The sequence below is a fragment of the Pithys albifrons genome, chromosome 8 (assembly GCF_047495875.1).
Source record: "Pithys albifrons albifrons isolate INPA30051 chromosome 8, PitAlb_v1, whole genome shotgun sequence".
NCBI lineage: Eukaryota > Metazoa > Chordata > Aves > Passeriformes > Thamnophilidae > Pithys > Pithys albifrons.
The window spans coordinates 3,635,227-3,654,010 of NC_092465.1; positions in this window are offsets into that span (position 1 = coordinate 3,635,227).

Sequence of the window (18,784 nt, forward strand, 5' to 3'; positions counted from 1 at the left end):
AGATCAGTTTTACCAGCCTACTGTCAGATGAAGTAAAGTTCCTGAGGAGAAACACAACGTCAGTGCAGGTAGAAGGAGAGGGACACAACTGGATGCCACTAAAGACCACTTTGCTCTTCTAACAAAACAAACTGCATACTGTTTCAAAGCCTGCTAAAAAAAGAAAACTGGAAAGATAAAAAAATAAAGGCTGGCAACAAGCCCTCAACACAGAGACAACCCAGTGCAGCACCTCTCTGTGTTTATTTTATGCCAAAACCATTTCCTATCCACCTGTTCATAAAAAATGATAAGAGCTAAAAGTATCCAGTTATTGTGCATTGGGGTTGCAGGGAAAAGTAATACCTTGGCATTCAGCCTGTAGGAAAAAAGAACACAATATATTACTTCCGTCATACATGTAGGAACTACAGGGGATCATTTTCATACACTTGAATAAGCCACTGTTAGAGATCAGCAGTTGATTGGCCAAATTAACCCCAGGTCTACCTCCAAAATCATTATGATTGCATATTATAATTAATGATGACACTAAGGATATTAGGCTCAGAAGGGGTTTTGTTTGTTTCAATGAATGATAGATTCGTTCCATTCAAGGGTAGATGTTCATGGCGTGCTTTGGGGTTATGCATCTCCATGAAACCCTGGAGATAATCTCGTGGCTGATGGTAATTCTGGAGAAATGGGAGAGGGAGTGGGAGGCATCACTTTTGGATTTTAATCTTGTTTCTTCCCTTATGGAATGAAATTATCTCAACACTACTTGGTTGACCTCTAGTCTATCATTTTAATTAAATGTATCTGAGCAGTCATTATGAAACCCAAATCAGAGTAATAGGTTGGCAAGCTTAATATTGGTGTCTACACACAGCAGGGTATGCCTGCAGCAGGTATTCATGGCTTGTATACAGGCCTGAGTGAAAGATTTAGAAGTTTTATGCATATATAACAAACCAGGAAAGAAAAGAGGTCTCAATTACCACACCAAATCTAAGCCCTGATCACGAAGTTTAGGAGTCTGAGTAATAACAGATCTACATCTTGCCGGTATGACCCACTGTCTCTAAAATAAACCAGCATCTGAAGTCACATCCCTTGAATTTAAGGATTTTTGAAATTCAGCTCCACTTTTAAAACCTGGTTACAATATCTTTCTGTCCTCCCACTCTGCTCTCCTTGAAAATAGGAGCACCGTGAAGAGCAGTTTGAAAATCTGGGGGTTTGGAGCCAAATTACCAAAGTGTCTCCAACACGGTGCTGGCTTTATGTCCAACCCAATATCACTCCAGCAGAGAAGTGACACACATTGCTCTAAGGTATAGTAGCAGCAGGCTCTAGAAACCTGAAATGCAACATGGGTTACTGTTAAACACAAATGGAAAGGTGGTTGAAAAGTTCCAAAGTGTGAAGTGATCTAACAACAGACAGAGCTGTGACTAACTCGTTCCTGGACAGACCATTCAAACGAAAATCTGGGTTTTTTATCAAAATAAGCTGCTCTCTCTTGATCTAAAAGAAGACACAGGGGAACAAAAAACATGGTGCCTGAGGTAGTCTTTTTACTTCTCAGAGTGATCTTCCTTAAGAATGTGCCAAATAGCATCAGAATTCCTAAACTACTGCATTTATTTTTAATATGCAACATACCTGTTGATGGATTGCAAAAAATAACACACAGGGTGTGTTACTGCATGTGCAAAGCATGACTTTCAGCTCCAGATTTATCAAGAGATTTGTGGATCTTTTGGGGGGAAAACCAATCAGATCCAAGGTATTCTTCATTCCCCCCTCTCAACACTTTGTTGCACTCCATGTAACTTTAGAAGAATGCCTTCTAGAGCAGTTTAAGAGCAGATTAAAAGTCCTTTATCCAAAGCTGGCAGATGCAAACGTGAAGCCTCGTATCAGAAGTTCAAGACTGTTATTTGTCACAGAGAGATTTTGCCTAGGAAAGAATTGGAAGGAATTACCCTTCACCTGTTACTGGAAAGCTGGTAAGAATAATAATCTCTCTACTTTTTATTCCATTACAACTGCTTGTCACATATGGAAAAAACAACACTCAAGTGAAAAATGCTAACATTGGACTGCAGTAAAACCTTCATTTTCTTGTCCTTCTTGTCATATTTACTTTTACAGTTTAGTCATCATATAGTAGTTAATGCCTACAATTAAAATAAATTGGAATTTTATGAGGCAAAATCCAAACTCTGCTATTAGTTATTTGATCTTTATTTTATTTTTTTTTCATTTTTCTAAGCATATTGTTTTGTATAAATATATTATAGGTATGTATAGTTCTCGTGTAGCCTGGAAATAAGCATAATAGTTACTTTATTTCATGAATTTTTCCACTGATAAGGTCTATCCACCTGTAGTTTTAAATACAGCAACTACTTGACAGAGTATATTGATGGGAATTAATCACTGCTGAACATTTCCTGTCTAGTTCTAGGCACTCAGAGAAACCCAAGGGGCATCATTTACAAGAGTCCAAACTGAAGAGTTTTGACAGGATGTCACAGGGAATAATCCAAGAATTATGAGTGTAAAAACAGATATTGAATAGCACAAACCAGTCCAGGTCTGGCAGTTTAGCATTCCCTGTATAACCAGAAGAATCATAATGGAGATCTCATACCAACATGGCATAGTTAAAACAAATTATTTAGGAAAGATTTGTGGAAAGCTCAAGTGTTACTAAACTCCAACTGAAGTGTGCAGACAAGGTTGAGAGAAGGGGAGAGAAGGATCAATTATGTCCCAGTGTTACCCCATTTCTCAAAAGACAAGGAAATAAAATCTTGAGTTTTTAAAACTAGACTCAAAAAATGGTAGAATTTTTTATTTTATTTTTTTATTTTTTACTTTTTCAGTGGTTTGGGGGTTTTTTTGTTGTTGTTGTTTTTGTTTTTTTGGGGTTTTTTTGTTGTTTTTTTTTTTTTTTGTCTCATACAGGAGTAGAAATCATGGTACAAGGTTGGAAGAGATCCTATTTGCTACTCCAAGCCCAGGAGTTACGGATGAGCTGTTTGCATCAAGGTAATCCTGCATTGCTCTACCTGGACACTTTCTTAGGGATTCAGAAGCAAGGAGGGACCCAGATGACACAGACAGATCACTTCTGCCTAACCCCAGAGCACATTGTTTTACACACGTAGCTGCAGAAATGGTGATTTGGCAGATGGGAGCTTGCAATAGGACCAAGCATCTACGGGAAAGAATCCAAGACAGCGAGGTGACAAGGGAGCTCAGGAGCCTGGGGTGATGGGGAGAAAGAAAACAGGGAAGAAAAAGCAGTTGACAAGCGGAATGCTGACTCTGAAAAAAAAAAGTGAGAGAAAGAAAAAGAGGACAGGGAGAAAAAACCAAGATGAATTATATTGATTAGCGACTATGAACACCATTCGAAAATAATATGAGCTGGGGTTATATTATTCTCTGTGGTCCCAAGAGCCTCACCTTCCCATTTACAGAGACATGCTTTCCTGGACTGCAGACTGACAGGGAGCAGGTGAAAGGGAGAAGGTGTTGAAGGACCGAGAGGAGGAAAAGCGGCTGCAGAGATGCATTAGAGAAACTGGATTTTGACAGGGCGTTATGCATAACTCAGCTTGGAAATACTCTTGACAATGTCTAGAATGAACCTCCCCCCAAAAAAGCCCTCCTTGTGTGCTTACAACTCAATTCTCAGCTCACCAAGTTGCTAAACCAGGGCCTTAGAGAAGGGAAGTAGTCCTTTGGTAATGAGAACTGCCTGTGAGGAAGGAAAAGATATATGTGCATTGTGAAGAAGCAAGACCACAGCCCCCGGATTTATAATATACATAATAATTAATAATGACCCAATTTTTCCTATTCCAGATTTTGAAATTCCTTACTCACTTTAATTAAGTTCATTCTAAAAATAGGATCCTGTAGAACAAAGAACTTCTTTACTAGTTTCAAAATGCAAGCTTACTCACTAGTTAGGATTTTCCCAGCTCTCCATGCTTTGGTACAAAGAGCTTTTATGACACGATATAAATGCGCTATCAGTGGAAGACATTTTTAGATAAAAGTTGGTAATGTAACATTTACTGATTCCATCTGTCAAGAAAGATAAGAGAATGAGACTTCACAGCAAAACACACAGGAAATGTAATGGCAACAACAAAAACAAGTACAGGCAGCATAGACACCACTTGTCGGCCTACAATCTGCATCAGTTAAATTCTCTCCCATAGACAAAGGTCTTGATTTCGTCATCAATATGGCTCTAGGATCTCCAGTTTCTACAATACAATTGCATTTACTTGACAGCATTCAGAGCTTATTTGCATTATGTACTTTTAAACCTCCTAATTCTGTCTTCTATACACAATTTTAATGATGAAGAGCAATATGGAGCTTATATAGTTGCCTGAACACTCAGTCAGTCTGATGAGATCGCCGTCTGCTGAGGTACCATGAAGCCCATCAGCAGTGCTCAGCTCATGAAGACAGCTCAGAAGTGTCACATTTCCCTTCTATGTCATGAACCTGATTTAAATTCTGAGCAAAGACCAACAGCTCCGGTGAAGAAGAGCAATTGCTCTTTAAACAACTTTTGTAAATGCTTCGTGTGCCAACAAGGGAGCGCAGAGTTTGCTTAGGTGAAATAAAGCAGACAGACAGACCTCCCCACATCCTGCTTTGGTTCCAAGATTCAATAATGAACAGGGGCATGCAAAGAAATTAAAGCAGTGGAAGTGCCAAAGGTATCCCTTGGAGATGTGTGTATCTTGTTGTCATGTAAAAAAGCTCTTGAATGATAAAGAAGCAGAACCCAATTACAACTGGTTTCATGCTAATCTGAACCAACGACTAACTCTAGGCTTTGGATGGTATCAAGGTGTCCACAGTAATTAATTCACCTCTTCCTTCCCAAAACACAGTAGGAAATTAATTTCCAATGTTAGAATTAATTTGGCACTAGAAGATACAAAAATGTTTGGAGTTACCTGGCAATCATTTTGAAGTCTTATCTTGGATGAAGACCAGTAGTGTTTGCAGCTCATGGAGGCAAAGACATGGGCTCAGAAACACCATTGCCATGAAAAACTGCTCTTTCCTCAGGTCTGTCACTGGAGGATGGAGCTCATCCCAACCCATGGTCCTCCACTGTCCTGGTGGGGACACCACCAGGCAAGATGAGTGCAGTGGGCCAAGCTGAGGCATTGAAATGGATAAACTCTAAATTTTGGTGGTTTTGGCCACATAAAGAAAGAAATAATATCCAACATAAAAGTGAGTAAGCTATTTGAGCCCATTATAAATGAACATTTCACTGACTTTGGGAGAAGGTGGTGATAAGAATGAACTTAGATGTGTCAAGTAATTATTTAGACTCTAAGCTTAAAGTGAAGTCCATTCTGTAGAGCAAGTTAAATTCAGATTTTAAGTGACTTTGGATTAATTTCCATATGTTTGGGCACTCAAGTATTCCTAAAGCCATTTCCACTGGAGCTTGAATTCCAGCTAATGAGAAGAATTTTACATGCAAACAATCTTGGGCTGTTCAGAAAAATTCTCACTAATTATCTTTATTTGCTTATATGACCAACATTTTAAAAATTGTGTACAGAAAGATAACCAAGATTTTAATGCTTTTAAGCCCCGTGAACTCATCCTGACAGATGATATGGGCAAAGCAGGGAATGTTTGAACTTGACACAGGATTTTGTCTATGTGAGGACACTTGAAAATGTTTAGTAAAAGTTTTCCTTATTTTAAAATGTTTCTGAAAATAAATAATCTTCCACAATTCTGTTTGAAATCCAAATTTTGAGGCTAAGTGTAAAAATAATGCGATGCAAGGATGTTGCTGTGTACCCGGTGGTAATTTGGCAAATTTGCATAGAGTTATAAAAACTAAATAAATAAATAAAATATTTTTTATCCCTCCTGTTAACTCTACTTTCCACCACTGTCTTCTCTCTCTGAGCCTCTGAAGGTTCATGTTTATCCATGAGCTTTTAAGGGACAATAAGAAGCAAAGTACTGTATAACATCTCTAGGACACAAGGAAGCTTTCCCTCCCCAACCCCAGAGCTGGTGGCATTGGACCACTGCAGTGGGTCACACAACAAAATTTTGGATCTGGGACAGCATCTGAACAACATTTTCTTTACCCCTTCACTAGTTGTTTCTGAAAAAAAAGGCCTTTTTTCAAACAAAAAAGCTGAAGATTTTGTGAAAGGTGGGGATGTGGCAGAAATACATCCTCCTGCTTCACATCTAACTATTTTTTTAATTAAAAGGAGTCTTATCCATCACCTTAAATTAAAAACAATACTCCTGCACTAACTAAATTTAATTTTCTGAATTGCAGCTTTTTTTTGCTCAGTAGAGAAGGGAAAAAAAAAAAAAAAAGACACCCTTGAGAAATGGAATTTTGCCTGTAGACTGATGACTACAGATCGCATTTCTAGTGGGCTTATAACCTGCTCCAGTGAAAACATAATTTTTAATTTGCTTTTAGAGTTATTTATTTTTTTTATTATTACACTAAGGGTTTATAATTTAACGTCAAACATAATTTTGCACGAATTACGAGGCTGCACTACGATGCTGGAGATAAGATGTATGGGACTGGTTGGCATGGCCTCAAACCAGGTTTCTGAGAAAATGGATCACTAATTGGCAGGCTGCCATCCCATACACTGCTCAGTGCAACTTCAAATGAAACAAGCTATCTTTGCAAAGGGTTACACACGACACACTCTGGTACAGTACAAAGAAAAGCAGACATTTTTTAACCAATTTCTATTTGCCATTATGTACCATACAGGCAACATTTGATGTTAACATCACGTGATAATATTAAATTTGTGCTGCTCTTAAACAAATGTTTACGCCTTTAAAAAAAAATAAGACATTTCATGTACCAATTAAAATCCTAAATTATTGGTCATATCACTTCATAAAAATCACACCAATCTTGATTAATTGTAGTTCAGCGATTTAAGAGCTGAAAAAACATGACATTTTACTATGATGTCATTTTGCCATTCATTCCAGTGGTAAAAGTCCTCCACCACAGCTACAAAAAGAATATAAAAATTAAAGCATGAACATGATCAGAGGAAATAATTCTGACAATGAAGTAATTTCCTAGATTGGTTTTTAAGTATGACTTCTTTGTCAGCTTTAAATGAAAAAATAAAAGATGCCTTGATTTTATTGAACTTTCATGGTGAATGAGTAACGTGCATATACAAGAAGTGGTGTCACTTAACTTAAAAAATCAAACCATGTGCTTCAGCCCAACTAGTCCAGAAGACACCAAGAGTAAACCCAAATCAAATATATACACAGGAATCCTGAGCCAAAGTATGGTGCCCTCAGAACCAAAGATTCCTGAACAAACTTCACAAAAGTGGGATGATGTGATCAAAGGCAAGTCCATGAAAATAGATAATATGGCCTTTATTCAAATTTTCATTCAGAGCTGTTATCGATGCCTTAAATTTCCTATCAGAAATGTCTGTAAATTTTGAAGATTTTTTTTGCTTCTAAATAAGCAATTTCAAAATTTTTGCTGCTTTTTTTCAAATAATACGTTTGAGTAGAGTGAAGCACTTGCATATGTTTGTATTTTCGTAGGTGCCAAACTGATGCTAGGACTTAATCCAACTTCTTTTGAAATCAATTGGAATTTTTCACTTGACTAGAATTCAAGCATCTGTTATTAGCCCTTTCAGAGACAGAGAGAAAAGTCAAAAATAATCCAAAATGTGGTGTCGGGACATCAGAATTTTTTTTCTGTAGCCTTCATTCCTCTAGAAATTGTATTATTTGCAAATCCCTTCCCACAGGGATACCAAAGATGAGGAAAATCAGTGGTGACAATATCCTTGTGAAATACTTCTATCCAAAAAGTGACAGCATTCCCCAACAGTGTCTTGTTGGAACAAAAATACATTAAATTCAGATACAGATGCAAAGTCCTCACACAATCCTGAATTTGCAATAGGATCCAAGAGCAGAAGTATGCAATGAATTTCCTTTTATAGCAATTTATATCACCCCAAAATGTCTTTTTACTGGGAAAAAAACACAGGATCTCTGGAAGGGACCTTAAAGCTCATCTCATTGAACCTCCACCTTCTAGTAGACCAGGTTACTCAGAGTTCCATCCAACCAGATCTGTTCCAAGTTCTGAGTTCCTTTGTGGCCCTCAAATAACCCACATCCAGAATGAGATCCAATCTTTTGATATAGAATGCATTTTTTTCACTACCAACCTCCAAGTTAAGGAAAACTTAAATTTACATCTACATCTCCAACATACCCAGCCAGTAACTAAATATACTTCAGCATGCTCAAAAAAGAGGGAGTCCCCACTGCAAACAATACAGCTCAGAAATGTTGCAACTGTCAGGAAATGAAATTTCATGGGGAAAAAAAATAAAGGGAAAGGAAAAGAAAATCAGAAGGGAATCACTGTGCCTGGGAGTGAATCATCAGTACCAAACTGGTTTTGCTTTAAAACCATGCAACAGTTTGTGCTTTTAGGATGACATTCATTTAGCAAACAGACATCAACAAAATTTGCTCAAGGAAAGCACACATATGGTTTGGGGTAAGGATGTGACCTCTGGAGAGGAAGAGAAGCCAGGCTCACTGCAGTGCTCCAAAAGAGAATTCCCTTTGCTCCTGGCAGAGGGTCCGACCACGGCTTTTCGTGTGGGGCTGCCCCCAGCAATGATGGATTTATGACCTCAGGCATCTCACTATAATTTACTAACTGAAAAATATGGTTGTAGCAACACATAAAGCTCAATTTATTTAACTTAATCCATTATTACCTTGCACTATTTTTTTATCCACAATATTTTCCATTATAGCAATATTTTCCACTATAGAGAAAATTTCTCGTGTAGGTGATACTTTTGCAGCAGAGGGACTTGTGCAGTTTTCATGGGGTTGTTGCACCTTCTTGTGCACAATTCCTGCTGCTTGCCCTGGTCTGAAAGCCACATAATTCCCTATGGCTCCCATTAAATAACAGAGGAGCAACAGAACAAGCAACAAGTTTAAGACTTTGAGCACGTGCCTCAGTACCAAAGAGCTTCACTCTTACCAACTCCAGGACAGAGCAGGGCAAGGGAAACCAGAGGCACATTTTGTTCATATGGCAACCTGCAGTGTGCAATATTTTATTTAAATCAATGAAATCCCAATAATCAAATATCACAGCCACCACAGGAGACAGAAGACCTTCCTACAATGCAAACCAAGCTCAAGAAGAGACAGCACTGTGCACAGAGGACTTGGGAAGGCAGGACCAGTGGAATGGATTCTCTATCTTTTTAAAATTCATGAATGGTTTCTTTGCCAAAGGCTTCATTTCACATCACAAACTGTAAAAAGCAATCAGAACCTGGCCGAGTTTTCATTTTTCTGCATGTATGTGGGATATTTTGTAAGATGATTTTCATGTCTGGTCTTGTACTACTGGAAGTCACCTGGATAGAAAGTGTCTTTACCCTCTGTGGGCTGTGGAAGTTTCTGGCAAGTGAACTTTGGATAAGACTAGAAATTAACTACAGTCAGGCCATCACTTTGTACAACTTTTCCAGTTTCCCTGATTAGAGTTTAGAAATTGAAAATGATGATTCCACAAAATTTTTTCATGTAAATGTCTAAATGCAAGGTCAGGAGTTTCTCTTTTCATAATGATTGACTAATACAAATCTTTCAGTTTTGCTTCAAATATCTATGTTTTCTCCTCACTTTCCTAAATTATGTGCATAATCATCTTCTCTTTTTACCAGATTTCTCTAATGTGTGCACAGGAAATGATATTTCAAAAGATTTCTACAGAATTGTAAGAGATCATTTCCACTTCTGAATAATTTGATTAAAATATTTTTCACTTCTACTTAAGAGTTTACTTTCTTATGCTTCTATTTTGCCTTTTATTCACCATAGTGCACCATAAGAACCTCACTGATCCTCCACTAAGCAGCTGAAAATCACAGAATGGTTAGGGTTAAAGGGATAATCAACTTAAAGATCTTGTAGTTCCAACTCCCTGCCATGGGCAGGGACATGTTCCACTGGATCAGGTTGCTCCAAATCCTATCCAACACTTGAAACAAAAACAAGCAATCAAACAAACAAAAATAAAACCCAATAATATATATATGAAACCACCTCCTTTGCCAACAAATGAGTAAGATTTATCAATAACTGAATTTAGTGCAGTGAGAAGTGACTCCTGTGTTACCTACAACTTGTTAATTCAGCAACGAAAGTTTCCACTTCTCTGATAATTCTTCTGTTTGACTGGAGCTGACTTCACATCCCTTCCTATCTCAGAAATCCTGCTACAAAACTCTAATTCCCCCCCTCATTCTCAGACACATTTTTCTTTAGTGACTCATCCAATCAGCCCATGACCCAGTTCATCCAGAATCTTTAAAATGACAAGAAAGTTATAAAATAATCTGATGTTTTGCCAGAGTTTTTGCATTAATCCAGCAGCCCGTAACAGTGACCAGACATATCACAAGCCCACAGCCCAGCAGCCTCTTGCCATGTCCACGAGCTCAGGTGTCTTTCCCACTGAAACACACCTTTAGTCTCCGAGTCCAAGCCCTGCACACCCTCTCATTGTCATTTCCCTCCTCCTTTTCACAAAAATAAACAAACACAACCCCAGAACACAGCCCAGTGCTGTTACCACAATAACAGGGACCTCCAGACTTTTTGGCACTGGTAAAGGCTCTACATATGACTGTTTAATCACTACTGTAATATTAACATAAATTAAAAAAAGATAAAAACCTATAAAATGTGTCACAATCTTCCAAATTTACACATATCAGGAATACTTTATTTCAAAAATAATTAAATTAAATTAAATTAAATAATTGGGCTCCCTGCACTGTTTCTTGGACTGTTTGTTTTTAAGGATTTTAAATCCTTCAACGCAATATGAAACATATTAAATAAATTTTTAAATCCTTTAATTCTCACTGCATTTTCTTCCTTCCTCCAGTCTGTCCCATGATTTCTAGTTTTCAGATGAGCAGCAGGAACAGATCAGAGCATGTGTGGAGTGACTGGTAACCAGGTACTTATCCTGCTCCCATCTCACTCCTTCTCTCCTGCATCCTGTAAGTCAAGCCAGTTACTTCCTCAGTCCTCCTTTCCCTCTAACTTTGTGTTCCACAACTATTTAGATTGCAAAGTTCTCCAGGACAGGGACTGTCTCTAGATATTATTATTACCCCTATTATTATCATCATCATCATTTATATTATTAATTATATCATTATATATCAGTGCAGACAGTCTCTCATCACGTGTCACACAAAACACACATACCATACACTGGTATATTTTTCATGTGTTCCCAGAAATTTGCAAAAGCTCTGAGATTTTTACGTGATACTCTGCACTTCTTCCCCTCTAAAACAAATATAGGCAAAACCAAAGTTCCTTGTGGAGGCACTGAGTACATCAATGAAATACAAGTTATTTCAGCAGCACACGTTTATTTTTATGAAAGCAAAAAAAAAAAAAAAATCTGAGCCTGTCTAGCCCCAAACTCCACGCAAATCATTAGTGAAGGGTGTACCTGTCCCCCTGGAGCTGCTGTAAGTTGCATACATGCCCTCCTAACTGTTTCAAAAAGCATTTAATTTGCTTTTTTCCAGACATGCACAAAAGCCTGTATGCTTAAAAAAAGAAAAAATAGGCACGGATGATCCTTGAAAGTATTGTAGACTCCAATATGGCAGTGAGTGGGACCATTAGGGCAAAAGTACTGACCATGTCAAAATAGTCTATATGTATAGAAAAAAAAAAGCAGCAGTGGTTTCAGTATCTTGGAAACAGAGAAAGTTTTGTGGTTCTTGAACAAAGAATTATTTTTTAAGCTTTACATGGAGGGTCTTCATTCTGCTTTTTCCTATCCAACCACTAATTGTGTTCAGAAGATGAGTATAGTCCAGTTTGACTCCCTCAGAAATGTCTGAAATGTAAGGAAAGATCTCTGCACTAAGAAGAAATGTCTTTCAGTATAAAAAATTATAAGAATAGCCTACCATAACCTTATGTCATCTATGTGCATTCTTGCTTCATTGCTTTGCATTATCCTGTATCCACTTTAATACCTTTTATTGTATAGATCGTTCTCTCCAAGCAGCACAATTGCTATTTGCAATGAGTAAAAGCAGTTTTACTGTTCACATTGCTGGCACAAATGAAAAACTACACCTCTCTCGCTTTCAAAAATACTCCTAAAGACAAGAACAATCAATTTAAGTGGAACCAACTTCAAAATGAAATGCACTTGCTACAACCAAAACTGCTTCATGTAGGCTCAAGGAGAGGTGAACTTATTACTAGTTTAATCTAGTCATATTTAAGATAAAGCAGTTCATATTTTCAGAACCGAAGAATCAAAATTATAATTGTTTTTGTCATTTGCACAGCAATTTTACTCCTGAATGCGTTGTTTTAGGCAGGAATTAATAAAAATTGCATGTGCTTCAGGTGCTGTGTAGCTCACCCTTTTCCACACAGCCCAGCCTGGAGCTGTGAATGCTCCTTTTCTTATTATCAGTTAATAATTCTCTCTCATTGAGGCAAATTAGGAACTTGACTGTGTTAGAGAGTCCAGAACGCTGCTAGAGGCAAAAAGGGGCTAAATGGCAGAAATTCCTCTCTGAGCAAGATGCATGAAGCACAACATTGTGTCCACCACAAAAGCTGCTCTGTATTTTTGATCCTTTCTAATTTAATTAGCCCAAGAGGTAGCGCATTAATTTGCCAAGAATTCTTCTGATGCGAAAGCTGCCCTCATTGCAGTGAGGGGAAAAAATAACCTGCCTGCTACAGTGGCATGCCAGTAATGAAAGGGGGTTATTTTTGTGTTACAAATGGCATTGCAGGGTTACAAGAGACCTTTAAACCTTTTTATCTCTGGTTGGGTCATATGTAACACAAAGCACTAATTAACCAATTCTGCTCCAGAAATCTTTTTAAATGCTTGGAGTAATACTGTTAGAACCCAGGTCACAGGCACAACTTTTTTAGTTGGGAGGAAAAAAATTTACATACTATATTAAAAATAACATTAAAAAAAAGAATCAGTCAGCAGCACAAGTTCTGTTCCATGGCACTCCACATCCCAGACATTTATCCTGGCTTTGTTTTCTTTATGTTTAATGATATTCTTTATGTGGGCAATCTGGAGCCTTCAATTCCCTCAGCCTGTCTCTTGGCTCTTAATGCTGTATTTGTTTGGTAAATTGTCTCCATGTTAATCTTCTTCATCAAATACTTGGGGTCAGATTTGAAAATCTTTGATCAAATCTACCACCACCCAAGCTTCTTCACTGCCATGTGCTTCTGATATGTTCTTGTGCACATTAACGGGTCATTTACTCATTAAAGAACAACGAAAAACATGCATAGTATGAGAAGTCCTGCAGGAGACTTTGAACTGTTTATTAAATCTATGAAATCATTTCTCTCACTTGCCTTTTTTTTTCCCTAAAGGAGATAAGAAGAGTGTTTTCAGGGGGATTCCTGATGCTGCACGCTCTCCTTTCTCCTCCTTTGCTGCACTACAAGGTTCAATAATTACTCTGCAGAATAAAAGCTGTGGCATGTGCAGATTCATCCTTTAGTACCAGAGTAAATGACAAATTAAAGAGATTTCATGCTTTCCTACGCAGAAATCAAAGGGCACTCCAGGTCTTGAATGTGCTGGTAGTCTGTACTACACGTCTCAAAGTCCAGAAATTTCACAGGAGATCCTCACCCTTGAGGAAGGCAGGATCTGGTCCTAGTATTTTGCAAGCACACCTCGTACCTGGTTCAGCACGTGGTTCTCATGATGTGGATCAAATACTCCACATTAAACACCTTGTACCCATCTCTGCTAAAACAGTTGTCAAAAAAAAAAGTTATTAAGAGCTTAAACTACAAGTATATCCAAAAGAGTTTACAAATTACTTTCCTGGAGGAAGGGAGCATGTGGGATGTGCTGGAGACACAACCTGGCAAGGGACCTTCAGATGTCAGTGGAGATGCTCAGGGCACAGGCAGGACCCAGTCTCTCACCATTACTAGCCAAGAGTGCTATTTACTTTTTAGTGGTTCCCAATAATGTGTTTTGCTGTCATGTTTGAGGTCAGAGGGACCACAGACTGAGCCACTTGCAAATCAATCTGAATATTTTACTTCAGGAATCTTTTTGCTTGCATAACTGTTTGTTTTATGTTTATATCTGCCTTTGTTTTTATAGCACCAAGCAAATCCAAATACATGGCTAATCAAGTGAAAAACCCTCTTTTCATAAAGAAAAAAACCAAGAAAACATAGCAAGCAAAACAGAAATAAAACCAACATCAATATATTGTGAAAGTTAAAGGGAAAGAGAAAGGGAGCTCTATGAAATGCAAACACTTTTTCAGTTATTAATAACCAATATCTTTAAGCTGTTTAACTACTTTTCCCACCAACAACTCCAAAGATTAAAAAAAAATTTCTTACAACAGTATGACTATTGCCCCCATACTGTACCATATGAGAACTGGGATTTTTTTTCTCTGTTAAATCAGCATTTGATGCTTTATGGACTCAACCCTTTCCTTGTGTGGCCTCTTACCATTTCTATTGGCTCTTATTCCCATTGCCAAAATTTTCATGTTTGTAATTACAGTGCAGGAGGCATCACACAGGGATCTCCCAGTCACTCTGCATAAGCAAAACAAAATAAATCCAGAAAAGTTCACACTTCCAGACTGCAGTTAGGAAGGAACTGCTGAGGATCTGGGACTTGTTTTGGCCTGATTCACAAAGATTTGGTGCTAAAACTGATAAAATGCTGCCTGATGATGAACTCAGTTTGGAGCTGGCTGCCTACCCGCAGGGGAGGAAGAGCTGTGAGCTGTTTGAGCATCGCCCTAGAAAAGGCATCGGAACAATCCCATAAACAATGGAGTGAGACGACCATTGGATGCGATGACGCGCTGGGCCAGAGCCTTGAAGTCAATGGGAGGTTTGGCATCAATTTTAATTAGGCCAGGATTTCAGCCAGTGAGCTTTGGGCTTTTAGCCACCCATTGGGAAAGAGGCCAAGCTTGGGAAGAAAGAGGCTGACCAGCAGGAAGAGGAAGCTCCCGGATTTCCCCACAGTGATGGCTTCCTTTCTCCTGGTGCTCCAAAAGTGACGAACCTCATGTCTCGCCTCAGCACGAGCAGTGGCGGGACTCAAACCACAACAAACACACCCAGGCACCAATTTTTTTTCTCCTCTGCATGATATCTGGAGTGAGATGTTCATAGAGGAGCCAGCATAGGAGAGGGGCTTTGCCAAAATTGTCTGTAAATGCTCAGAACCAGAAAGCAGAAAAGTGCAAAGTCAAGCAACTCATTAGAATGATGAGAATTGCTATCAAAATACTCAGACAATATTTGTCCATGGTAAAAAAAACATCACCTCACAGAGTTACACCTAGAGAACAAACACTGCAGGGTTAGTAATTCTTCTCAGTTTTAACTCCTCGTTTTTTTCTCCTAGAGTTATTGCTGAGTCCTAAATTTTGAATTTTAGAGACACACTCCTGAAATGATGCTAAAGTGGTAAATGCACTTACCTCCCCAATGCAGCTATTGAGCAAGGGGAAACACACCTAAATGGTGGGAGAAAAGAAATCTTTCTTAAAGCTCAGAGGGCAAAAGTGCTACCTACATTATCAGATTCAAGAGGTACAAGAATCACTAAGCAGGTTTACAAGAACAAATTAATCGGTAAATTAAAAAGAGAAAGTAAACTGGGGAGATTTCTTTGGTGTTGGGATTAATTCAGTGCCTCCTACAGTCAAGAAGTTCTTTGCTGAGCCCTCCTTCCACTGCCCATGGACGAAGACATAGAATCAAAGGATTATATGCATTTTGGCAAACACCTGTGTCCTCAAGGTGAGGTTGCTTACATGAATAAGGAAATATTGTTACTGTTCATTTTTCAGTTTATATTTAAACATTTGGGAGTATTCATCATCATCACAACAGCAGTCACTACTGCCACCTAAGATTTTATAGGACTCAGGCAAAGTATTACCTTAAGCTTTAGTCATCACTAAAAGCATTCCATCAGACCAGAGAAAGCCTGAAGAAGCTAAGAGACCAGAAGAAAATTAGAAAAATAATATATTATAAGCAAAGTAAATTTCCATGTACTCACAGCTAACTCTACACATGGGACATGCAATACTTCAGCAGAGTAAGAATTATTCAAGACCTAGTTAAAGCAATAGAGATTTGCTGCCTGAAGAGGTCAAAAAACGCTAGGAACAACTCCCATAAAAGTTTTCCAGTGGAAATTCTTGTTGAGTTCATGCCTAGAAATGAGACCTTTATTCTCCCTTTAAGAACAGCCATATCACTTTTTGTCTGAAGACCTCTAACAGCTTTGTAGGTCTTAAATTAATCTTTATGGGTATTTGCTAAGGTAATATCACAACGATCTCATTAGACAAACTAAAACCTGCTCATACATTTGTGTATTGTAGTATATACCTATCTATATCCAGCCATAGGTGCAAGTACTCTTACATACTGAAACTGATTCCCAGAAAATAGGTACCTACTCTTGCATTTCTCTTCAACTTGCCACTGAAAATATTCAGCACCACTGAAGCTGGAGGTCATAACGACTTGCAAGCAAGAGGCAAAACTCAGGTCTCTTGAGCAAATCACAAGACCTAAATGCTTCCTTGTACATATGTGATAAAAACACATCAAAGAGCACATGTTGAAGGAGATGACGTAAGCCACCTTCATTATTGGCATTTTATGGAACAGTGAAAGCAGCCTTGAGTAAACAAGAGGCTGGCAGAAACAAGTTAATTTAACAGAGGTGTCATTTTTGGAGATGAGTACTTGTACTCTAGACAGACATATTAGGGTATTTTTCCAAGCATGAGAGGTTCACCAGTAATTATGTGGTGTCCTCTGCATTTAAAAACTCTCTTTTTCTCCTAAGTCAGTTCCTTGCCAGCAGTTTTAATTTCTACAGCTACACCAAATGCACAGACAGGCAATCTTTTTTTTGGTAAGAGACACATCCTTTTTCAGTGCTCCAGGTTCAACTAAATAAGACATCACGGGCCTTCACAATCCCAAAACTCTAACATATCACCTGAAAGAACCACCTTCAGCAGCATCTCTTACTTGAGATAGAACATTTTAAGTATTTTCAGCAAGACAGATTCTTTTATAATATAAATATGTACATAAAGCAGATTCAGATAATAAATATACACAAATATGAACAAGGATTACCACTAACTGCTTTATATCTTATTTACCCTGTTCTATTTCACAATATTGATACTGGAAGAGAAAGTTATTTCACTTTTTTTTTTTTTAAAGACTGTCTGAACATTAGATTTTTTTTTTATTATTTTTAGGGTGTTGCAAACAGAAGCAGATCAAGTATTTTAATTACTCTTGGGTCATTTGCACTCGTATAATTTCATGTCCACATATCTTCAATATTTATAGCAGACACTGAAAAGCTTTAAGATACATAGCGACTTTCACCAGGTAACTCCACACTCTCCCTGAATACAAAGATGTAATTTGTCACCATTTATACAACCTGCTAAAAATCCAGCTAGTAATTCATGTGAACATGTTTCTCTTCCAAGATTTTAATTGAAATACAAACGCCTTGCACACTTCAAATTGTAATATCCTGTACATGCATTTTAACTACCAGGAGAGCGGTTTGTAAATATGATACATTCTCACATCTGAGGAAGTTCTATGGAATTAGCTGAACACAATAAAATGCATTTAAGAAGACCCTAAAATATCAACTTGAACAAGAAGCATGGAAAATAGAAATAAAACATTTAAGTAATGACAACAATCACTGAGATCAAAAATAAAGACAAACTCAGTAGTAAAACATAATTCTCTTTACAGGGCAGCAATTTCTTGTGTTTTAAAGAAAAGTTCATATTCTTTGGAGAGTACTACGAGGAGTTTTTCAGAAAGGAATCCATAAAACAGGAAATTTACCGTAAAATTGAAATGGTACCTCACATGGGATTTAGTGGCTGTTTTACAGCAACTGCATGTGCTTACTGGTTCAATGAATTAAAAAAAAAAAGGTAAAAACAAAAAAGTAAAAAATAGTAAAAAAAATTATTATTATGAGACATAGGAAATAGAAAAGGCCTCAAAACAGGAGTTATTGAGGAAAAAATATAAGTAAAACATCCTAATCACCTTAGGAACCTTTCATGTTAATGAGAGGTTAAAGCAGTCACTTTTGGATATTTGCATTTTTGTGTGTGTGTATTGACGCTCCAAACTGGCTACAGAAACCATCCACCAAAGGCCACATTTTGCCCTCAGTTACCCATAGATAACTCAAATAGAAGTCAAGGGGAGTTATGTGCACACATCTGAGGGATGGCTGGCCCCAAAATCTATTTAACTTGCTGAAAGTCTCCTTGGAACAAAACAAAAGCGATAATAGGAATGGAATATAATAAAATAACTACACTCTCTGGAGACCCCAATACCACATCCTTTGTTTCTCTGAAACATTTCTTGGTAGCTTTTCAGCTCTGTAACTTTTTTATTGCCAAACTCTCCAGTATTCCTGTCCTCATCATCATCTTGTTTTTATCACTGGTCTGTAATTTGTCAGTAACCTCTGTGTCTTAAAAAGCAGACCCCAAGCTCTCTCCAGACTCTCTTTCAGAAAGTGAAGATAGATATG